The 10,332-nt window shown below is 45.9% G+C and overlaps 1 protein-coding gene and 1 non-coding gene across 2 annotated transcripts in view; one reads left to right on the top strand and one right to left on the bottom strand.

The window, feature by feature from the left end:
• Window positions 1-327: 327 nt before the first annotated feature.
• On the bottom strand, window positions 328-432 carry LOC139014724 (U6 spliceosomal RNA). Its single transcript, XR_011472287.1, has one exon. It is a non-coding gene; the product is annotated as a U6 spliceosomal RNA (small nuclear RNA).
• A 3,679-nt stretch (window positions 433-4,111) lies between these two features.
• Window positions 4,112-10,332, top strand: part of EYA2 (EYA transcriptional coactivator and phosphatase 2) — a 211,470-nt gene continuing 205,249 nt past the window's right edge. The window contains exon 1 of the mRNA XM_070421592.1: window positions 4,112-4,180. The gene's annotated coding sequence lies outside the window, so the exon portion shown is untranslated. The remainder of the gene's footprint in view (window positions 4,181-10,332) is intronic.

The following is a 10,332-nucleotide window of genomic DNA, read 5'->3' as shown; positions in this document are numbered from 1 at the left end:
CATGTGTGAGTGTCTGGAAGGTCCCTCTCCATATGGGAATAAGTGTCTCCCACTGGACATTAGTGATCCTGCAATTCTGATGCTCTGCCTAAACATATGCCCAAGAGTTGATTTCCTGTGATTTTAAGTGGAAAAAAGTGATGATGTATGACCCGTCAACCCAAGCCCCCAAATACTTTCCTACAATGGAAGTAAATACTTAAAATGCTTTACAAGTACCCGCAGGAGAAAGCTGTGAGGCATGAAGTTGGGGATGGGATCCTTCACCTCCTTTTTCATACTGAGTTTCTATGCATACTTGATCTTGTTTCTTTTCAATTCATCTATAAAAATATGGAACGCTTCACAGATGTGTGTGTCATCCTTGCACGGCGGCCATGCTGATCTTCGTTCCATTCCACTTTTAGGATATGCTACTGAACTGAGTGCAACACGCTTACCTTTGAAGAGAGTTAGAAAGGCACTGATGGAATTGATCACATGTTCTGCTTTGCACTGGCTGCCAGGAAGCTCAGCAGCTAATTCTCAGTCCACCACTGACCAGTGTTCAGGACCTCCTCGCCCACATTTTGTGTACAAACCTCACCCTTTGTTTTCACCTCTTTCCCTCCCCGTGTTCCTTCACTGGTTTTCTTGTGTTCTTTTCCCTGTTGCCATATATATGTTTTTGCATGCTGCCTCAAAACTGTTTTGAAAAGAGCCAATACTTAAATAAAAGGATGTTTAAAATGAAGCGCTTTTTCTGTAGCTCCATTCTCTGCACATCGGGAAAGAAATGTGTATAGAAGTAAAGCATGATTTGGCATGGAGAATGCATACGTGTGCTTGTGAGATGTGCGTATGCATGTTGGACACATTGTGAAGTTTGTAGTGTTCAAGGGTAGGCTGGTCTTCTGGCTTCAGAGAACATTCACTTGGAAGACTCTTGGGGGAAAAAAGTGTTTTATTCCAGGGTAGGCGTGTCTGTGGTCTACCCTCCAAAGAATCTGCTTCATGGTTTAGCATTTTCAGTTTTTGTCTGGGATTATGATGCTGGTCATTATAAAATGAGCCCAAATACTTAACAAGAAGAAATCAAGGGAAAGAAAGAGATGGGAAGGGGGCACCCCTACCTAGGAAGGTGGATGGATTTCCATGTCTTGAGGAAGAATTGAAAGCCTGAAGTCTTATCTCAGCTTCTCCCTCATCTGCTGTGATTCTGGGGTCAAGTCCTTATTCTTCCAAAGACAGGAATCACCAGGGGAGCTTTAAAAAATACGGATGCCTCGGTCCCACCCCGAGTCTGGTTTAATTGGTCTGGGGTGGGGCCCCAGGATGGGGACTTTTAAAAGCTGCCCTGGAGATTGTAATGTGCAGCCGGGGTTGAGAACCACTGCCCTAAGAGAAGGAAAAATAAAACTAATAAGCACCTGCCTCCTGGAGATCTCTCAGGGGACTTTGGGGTGTGGTTGTGATGTATGAGATAATGAGCCAGTAAAATGGTTGGGCGGAAACCCACTGACCCTTTGTATTCCATAGAGCACCCTTAGTTAACAAGTCATCTTCAACATTGTCCCCATGATCTGCAAAGAAACACATTTCCCGTCCTGACCCAGTATTCATTCTCTCTCTCTCTCTCTCTCTCTCTCTCTCTCTCTCTCTCTCTCACACACACACACACACACACACACACACACACACACTTACTCTTATTGCATGCAATTCATTTGGTATTTTCTATTCCAGTCTCTTCCATTCTATTCCTTCAAGGGGAAAAAAAATTCTGCCTACTAACACTCTTTAAACAACATTATATTAAGGTTCATGGGCCAAAATAAATTAAACACCTTGGGAGCATTAAGGCGCTCCATTGATAATGACTTGGAGCTTTTTGCAAAGGTGTGCTGGGAAGTGAAGTTGCATGTGCAGTCATAATATTTGTTGAGCAATTGCTAGTGCCAGTAATAGTCATAGTAGAAAGTGTTTTACAAGCATGATCTCAGTGAATTGTCACAATAAAAACACAAGATGAGTACTGTTATCTTCATGTAGAGGTGAGGAAATCAAGGCCAAGTGCCTATGTCCATGTTGCATCTAGAAAGAGTCATTTTTACCCAGAAGCAGCAGGTCTAACCCTCACCCGGCTCGCGGGAGAACAACGGTGCTTACTGAATACATTTGCTTGTCTGAAGTTTTGGGAGTAGAAGGAGGTTGGAATAAGCTATGACCAGAGGTGGATCCAGGTACATGGGGCCTGCTGCATACACAATTTGGGGGTCTTATTTAAGAAAAAGAATACAAAATAATGAGTCCAAAATTAAGGGACAGAAGTAAATATTTCTTGGAATTAAAAGAAATCACAACAAATTTAGATTTTAAGAAGCTGAAAGATACCACACACATCACAAAGTCTCAAATCAACTTTCCCTTCGCTGGAGCCCCAGAATGCCAGTGGCCAGTTCACCTCACCCTACTCAAGGTCAAGTGCTCTGGTGGGGAATCTAAGTGGAAAGAGATGGTGGTTTCTGCTGATTGCTGTTAAATGTCAAAAGCAAATGATTTTTGTTAATCTTACATGAACAAGTGACCATATGAACACATTTCTAGGCTGCTACCCAGGCCTTAGAAAGGGGCCCAGCAAGCGAGGGGGTAGGAGCTTAAGTTTCATCAGCTTCCCAGTAACCTTACAACAGGCTCTATGTCATTATCTCAAAATGAAGAGCTCTGGAGTCAGCTGGACCTGAATTTCAGCCCTGGCTCAGCTGCTTTCTGCCTTCTTTGAACGTAGACTTGATCATTTGTAAAAGGGGCATGCTAGGAGCTTCCACCTTTCAGTCTCTTTGGGAGATTAAAGGAAATAAAGAAGGGCGGGGCTTAGAGTTGCCAGATTTAGCAAATAAAAATAAGACACCCAGGTAAATTTAACTTCAGAGAAACAGCGAATACTTTTTTGGGGTATGTACCACCTATTGCATAGGACATATACTAAAATTCATTCCTTGTTTCTGTGAAATCCAGATTCATCGGGGCATCTGTAATCTATTGAGTTTAACCAGTGGCAGTGATCGGTATTGTTGGCAGTGATTGAAGCATTCTGTTGGCAGTGCTTGATTGGCAGTGATTGAGGCCTCCTGAGTGTCCCACAACAGGGTTCATAGACATCAGAAAGCCGGTGTGAGGGAGAAAAATGCCACATAGACTCTGCTCAAGACAGTTTATTGTGGGGAAGATTGAAAGAGGTGGCCATGAGAGGATGAGTAAGTGGGTGCCTGAATTTGGGGGTTGTGTAGAGGGGATTATACCACTGACTTTGGGTAAGCTAATTAAGTTTAGGGACCTCAGTTTCCCTGTGTGTAAAATGGGTGCAAGGAGATCCCTGAACTCTCCTCCTGCAGATAGCACCAGCAATGGAGCTTTCTCATAATGCAGGTGCCACCTCCTCAGAGAGGTCTTCCCTGACTACACTGGCTAAGGTCACTGTCCCCTTGCCACAGCACATAATTTCCCCCTCCACAGTAATTATTATAACTTTCTGAAATGGTCTTGATTCTGTACTTGTTTGTTTATGGTCTGTGTCCCCATGTGAATGTAAGTTGCGGGAGGGCAAAAAACCCGAGTCCACCTTGATTTAGTGGACTCTCCCAGGTGCTGCCATGTACATTGAATGACTAGGTGGATGAATGAATGAATGAATGAATGAATTCAGTGTAATTGTGGAGGTTCCTTCCAAGCAGTCTTCCCTTTCTCAGGGGCCGCGCCTGGGTTGCAGAGAAAGGAGGTATGGGGTGTCGGTGGGTGGGGAGGAGCTGGGCCCTCGCCTCCCTCCAGGACCCGCAGGAGCGAGCGCGCTCCGCTGGGCTGCAGGCGCTGAGAGCCGCGCGGCGCCAGCTGCAGGGCCGGAGCCCCGCGCCCGCGTCCAGGCGCCGGAGGTGTGTACCCGCCAAGCCCAGCGCAGCGTCTCGGCTCCCCCACGCGCCCACGCATCGGCGCGGGGACACGGGCGGGGGCAGAGGGAGGGCCCGGCCCAGGGAGGGGAAGGGGCCGGTCCTCCCGGAGCCAGCAGCCGCGGCAGCCCAGGAGGCGGAGGCAGCGGCGGCGGCAGAGGCGGCAACGTGCCCGCCGCAGTCGCCCGCCGCTTCGGACCCGCGCCCGCCGGTCCGCCAGCCCGCACCGCGCCGGGGCGCTCTCTCCACTGCGCGCGGTGAGTACCTCCCGCGGCGCCCACCCCGGGCCGCCCGCGGGGTTCGCCGGGCCGGGGTCGCCGCGGACCCCCTCGCCTGGCGCCTCTCTGCAGCACTTGCCCAGCCTGGGCCTCCGCAGCTGTCGGGGTGCTCGGGGGCGCACGGGTCTATCGGGGCTCCCAGGCCTGAGGAGGTACCAGGGCAGCCGGGACGGTGGACAGATCCTGTTCCGAGAAAGTGCGTCCCAGGTTCCGGGCCTCGGCTTCCCCGTGCGCTTGGGGAGCAACGACCCTGAAGTTTGCTCTCCCGCGCGGGACAAGTGCATGTCGCGCAAGCGGTGTGGACGCGTCTGGACGGACTGCGTTTGGGTAGTTTTATGGCCCGGGTGGTTCTCGGAAGGGGCGCTCCCGCAATCGGACCGAGGAGGCACCGGGAGCCGGAACCCAGCTCACGCCCTTGGGCGCTCTTCACGGGGTAACCGAGGAGCAGTCGCTGGGATTCCGGGCCGGGGCCGGAACGGCACACTGAGCCTCCTGGAGGCTCCGTTTCTTTCTTAAAGTTCCTCTGCGCTCGGCCTGCGCTGGCCCAGCCCTCCCGGCTTTGTAAGGGAGCGGGCGTCCTGGCGCTGGCTGCAGTTGGAGTTGAAACTTAAAACACTTTACTTCCAAAGGATGCTTAGAAGGAGGCGAGGGTTTTGTTGTAATGGGAGAAAGTAGAGAATGGAATTGTTTTCCAGTCCTGCGCCTGGAGGTTAAAAGACCGGGCTGGCCCTACTCCTTAAGTATATTTCCTGCCCCCAAATAAATAGTTTGTAAGCTCAAAGAATGCTAGGAAAGTTTGACTGGTAACAGTACATATGCCCGCATCACAAAATCCTCAATGCGCATTTCTCAGCTGTTGAAAGTGGGGCGCCTTGGCGGTGCAAGGTCCCTGTCTCCCCCAAGTGAAGCCTCCTCAATAAGTGACAAGCGTGCACGAGGCTGCGTTCTGAATTAGTGCTATTTTTCCAAAAAACACACAAGACCAATGCCGCATTTTTATGGATACTATTTTCCTTTCTTCCCCTTTCCCCGAAATACTACGTAATCTTTAATTACTTTTTTTTTATAACGCTGAGGTATAAATCACTCCTGGTGGAGGTACCTTTTAATTACGAGGTGCAGTGGAATGAGTGAATATCAGAGTGGGGAGTTGTTCGCCAGAGCGGAGGGGGGTAGAATGATTTACAAACATCAAATAAGAATCTGAGTGCTGAATTATATTTGAGTTAGGGAGCTCCCTTGCAAAGGAAATTATGACCAGCGGACAGTTGTTGTATTTCAAACCGAATGTATTAATTTCACGAGCCCTTCCTTTCTTGCTTGAGTGAAATTTCTGCTACCAGGGTATGCGCTCTGAGCTAGTAGCTAGCCCTATTACCCGTCGATGCCCCATTTGGGGGGAAGAGAGAGAGAGGAACCTCCTGTAAAAAAATAATCTTTGTGAAAAAAAATCTTTCAGGCAACTTTACCCACTTATTCCCCACTTTTCTCTCCCTTTAAACCCCTTAAGCTTTATACTTGCTTGTATTTCGACATCCTCAGACTAAGGAAAGTTAATACAATTTTTATGTAACAAATTAGGATGGCTTGAATCTTGCTTTTGACTACCTATAAATGGTGTTTGTGTTCATAATCTCCTTGCCTTTGAAAGAAACTCCAAATTTTGCAATTTCAACCAGTGCTGGCTAGAGTTGAAAGGAGCTGAACTTTTTCTTAATGAGTTCATTTGTCTCATACATAGTTCATAGTTACTCCATTCTTCTCTTGCAACTTAGGCTTCACGATATTATTATTTTCTCTTAAAGGAATTAGCATTTTTCCTCCATCTTGAAATAGCTCATCTAGTACAGTGGCTGTGGGTATGAGAAAACTCTGTAAACACATAAATCTCTTTCCCAAATATTAAATCACTAAAGAAAGTTAAAATAAAAAAAAACACACAAAGATGTTATCCAATACTTTGGGTTTTTTTAGACAACAGATGCTTTAATCACTTACATTTTCGAATCTTCTTTTCATGTCTTTTGTGTTGTATTGAACATATAAAGAGCTATGATTTGTTGACTTGTTATAGGATTACCATTTGGCAAAAAACACCCAAGACACACTGTTTCAAATCAGCGGTATTGCTTCTGCTCTAAATTGCATGTAAGAGATTGCAAGCCCTGTTCCAGACGGATAAATTGATAAAGTGCTAGCTGCTGCTGGGAGAACGAAAAAGTCCTCAGCAAAACCGCCCTGTGGTGTAGCAAAGTACATTTTGCATTAGGTTTGAGCAAGCTATTGAGATCCCAGCAGCTCGGGGAAAAGTACACGCAGTCCAAGCACGTCCACTTTAAGACGTTTTTGGTTCCCCCATGACAAGACGACTCCTTTCCCGCAAAGAAGAAACCGTTTCCTTATTTTTTTTCAGTTACTTTTCCAAAGATAACTTGTGTCCGGTGCAGGAGACCCGAGTTACGCAGAAATCCAACCATAACCGGCTCGGAACAAGGACTCCTTCTCGCTCTTTCTACCAGATGTTTTTTAGGTGTCCTCAGCTGGAATGCCCAGTTTGAAACTAATTAGGCCAGCAATAAACTCCTTGTATAATAAAATCGCAGGCCGTTATGGTGCATAAGTGGGGTTCCCAGCAGCTCGTGACAGATGCTGAGAGAGAGCCCGGGGCTGTCAGGAGCAAACGAAGGGAGTGGAGATATCTTGTTTCGATATTTGCTTGTCCCTAAATATCCACGGACACCATGAGAAAAGCATTAGCCTCTATGAGAGGACGGGTGGAAGTTACAACTGGAGTGAGGTTTTGTCTTGGCTGGGCAGGCCTCCTTCATGTAAAAATGCTTGGGGAAGAAGTAAAAGGGTCAGCATTTAAATTGCATGTAAGAGATTGCATGCAGTGGCCACAGGTCAGAGGTCCATGTGGTGTGTGAGCGTTGAGTGGTGTGTGTGTGTGTGTGTGTGTGTGTGTGTGTGGGCTGGGTGAGAAGACAGGAATTCCTCAGGAGAGAGGGGAACCTTCTCCCCCAAAGATTTTATATGAAGGAGGAATTCGCCTAATTATGTAGTGCTTATCTGTGGAGTTTGTGGACGTGAAGTGGCTGGTTATTCGGTTACCTCCAAAGGCTGAACCCTCTGACTCTTGCCAAGTCTGGTTTTGTTAGTGGAAGGAAACTTCTCTCCCAGCTAGCTGCTCTGCAAAAGGAGTTGGTGGACTCCACTCAAAAGGAATCTCTTTACAGAGAATTAACCCCACAGTTGAGAAAACACAGCCTGTTGACAGAAAACACACACATACACGCTCACACACACTTCCCACCTTCCTCCCTGATCCCCATCCCCCAATATCATAACAGCTTTCTTAATAGCCCCCTCCCCCCAATCAATTTGGCAGTTCAAACAGTCCCAAACACACAAGACAAAAAGAAGATTCTGGTAGGGAAACAATTAGCCAAGAGACAATGCTTCGTTTTGGCTGTTTGAAGACCTTAACTGGCCTAATGGTGTTTGGCTAACACCTCTTCTAATCCGAGGATGGCCCCCCTCATTCAGGTGGCAAGTACTTAGTGTAACTGGCTCAGACCCACTGGTCTCCTTGTAAATGAATCAGAAGGGCAGGGACTTTGTTCTTTATTGTGTGTGATTTAAAATCAATTTCAAGATATGAAAGTACCTGCCAGGTTGTCTTTAGGGGGAAAAGGATGAAAAAAGCCACAATCTCTTAAATTTACTTTTGCTGCCTCTTTTTTCTCCTTTTTGCTCATTTTCATCGTACTGGTGCCTTTGCCATTTCTCTCCATTTGCAAATCATATCCTTGTGTTAATGATCATGATGAAAGTAGCTACCACTTAACTGAGCACTTGTATGCCAGGCCTGAGGGCGACTCTGAGACGTGTTTTTAGGATGGGTTCTCACAACAACCCTTTGAGTTAGGTATTTATTATGTCGTTATTATTCCAACTTTGTTAGCGAGAAAATTGAGTCTCAAGTCCAGTGACTCGTGAGAGGCCACAGAGTAAGTGAAACCAGAATCTAGGCCTTCAGACCTTGGCCTTCGCCATGTGCTATGAACGCTTGGCACAGAGAACATTTATGCACTCGTTCCCCTTGCAGAGAGATGCTGATTTTGGATGGTTTTAATTGCATGGAGCACAATTATGATTTTTCTTATATGTTTTTATTGATTTCAGAGCGGAAGGGAGAGGGAGAGAGAGATAGAAACATCAATGAAGAGAGAGGAATCATTGATCGGCTGCCTCCTGCACACCCCACACTGGAGATTGATCCTGCAACCCGGGCATGTGCCCTGACCAGGAATTGAAGCATGACCTCCTGAACCATGACCTCCTGGTTCATAGATTGATGCTCAACCATTGAGCCATGCTGGCCGGGTGAGCACAATTATTTTATGATGCTGCCCTGAAATTCTTTGTTGTTGTTTTAAAACAGGAAAAAAAATCATATTATTTAGAGAACACAGCTATAAGCCTTTGTGAGTCGTGATATTTAGCAGGTTGTGTGTGTGTGTGTGGTTCCGTAAAGGAAAATGACTGTTTATTTACAAGGGCTAATTTGATTTGTTCCTTCGATACTATAACACCACACATTTCAGTTCCTAAAAAGAGTCAATAAATTTATCGGCAGTGGCAAGGCCCTAAAATGTTACGGGAGGCAGCCCAAATTGAGTTTGCTGGAAGGTGCTAGATTGCTATGGGGTGGGTTGTTGTTTGAGGGTTAGATTATAAACATTTGGAGAGCGAAGAATAATTTGGAACAGGTGGTCCCAAGAGTCAGGTAACTGAAAAAAATTTCTCTTTGCCACTTGGAGGGTTAAGGGAGACCATGGGTTGCCTGAATCAGGGACAGGCGGGCTGAGGGTCAGCCTGGCAGGATGGATGAGAGGGTCTCTGCACACGTCCCGGGTCTGGAGCAGGGGCTTCGTCATCGCTGTCATCGCCCTTCTGATGATGCTAGTTAGGGCACAGATGTGTCTGCTCAAGCTGCTTTGCAAAGTCTGCCTCTGTTTCAGATACAGGCCGAAATCTGCAGCAGGAACTTCGCTGAACAGCTCGCCGGGAGACAGCTTCACTCTTACAGTGAAGCTGTCTTGCCCCGATAATGCTAATTTTAGACATATTTTTAAATGAACAAAGCACTTAAAAGAGGCTAGAAATGATGTTGTCATTTGGTGTCAATGGTGATGCGTCGATAACATGAAAATGTGTATGATTTCAATGGCTTTGGATTCCCCCCTCTGTTTTCTTTGTGAGTGTAAAGTTAGATTTTTAAAAATCTGTGCATTCCCAGATGTAACATATCCGTACATATCTGCTCACAGTCATTCCAGGGAGAGTTGTTAATTCTCTGTACATTTAACTTAAGAAAAATGATAAAAATCGACAGCTCTTTCCCCCAAAGAACGAGGCACTGGAGAGCCCGACTACTGTGTGAATATAGCAACTTAGGTTTGTCTCGCATCAGCTGAATCTGTCAGTTCCCCTTTCTTTCCTAGTCATCTCCCAAGAATCGTCTTTCATAGCTGAAATATACAGTGTGTTAGCCAAAAGACATTTTAATTTCGTAAAGAAAAATCATGCCTGCGACAGCCGAGTCTGTTTCAACCATTATTGTTTCTGAAGCGTGCATACTTTGGGTTTCATGGTAAGATGTGGGTTTGCCAAGAAAGAAAATTACAGCAAGAAATATGTTGAAAACATATACACTCTGTTTAAGAAATGGGAAAAACACGGAAAATTCCGCACAGTAATTGCTTTAACGTGAGTTTTAAATGTCATTGTTTGACTTATGTCAAAAAGTCCCTCTTAGCTAATTCTCACATATGCCGTTACCAGATATCTCACCTTAAAAATGGCAAATGTTGGTCTGAACTTTGATGATCTTTGAGGCTTTAAGAGATATCCTTAGCCCTAGTGGAAACATTCCAAATTTTTAGATTGTGCAGACCATTTTTTGAAGGGTACTTAGATATCGATTTTATTTTCTTGACCCAAAATAAGAAAACACGGGGAATTCTCAAAAGCTTTTTACAGGCTGCTATTATGAGAAGAGAAGCCAAACCAACATGTATTAGGTCATGAGCTTGAAGTGCATAAATAAGCCCCATGAAGGTCACCAA

Source organism: Myotis yumanensis, unplaced genomic scaffold (genome assembly GCF_028538775.1).
Source record: "Myotis yumanensis isolate MYYU_CA2020_CCGP unplaced genomic scaffold, mMyoYum1.0.hap1 SCAF_7, whole genome shotgun sequence".
Lineage (NCBI taxonomy): Eukaryota > Metazoa > Chordata > Mammalia > Chiroptera > Vespertilionidae > Myotis > Myotis yumanensis.
Note: the sequence above shows the minus strand (reverse complement) of the source record. Positions and strands in the feature narration are given on the sequence as shown.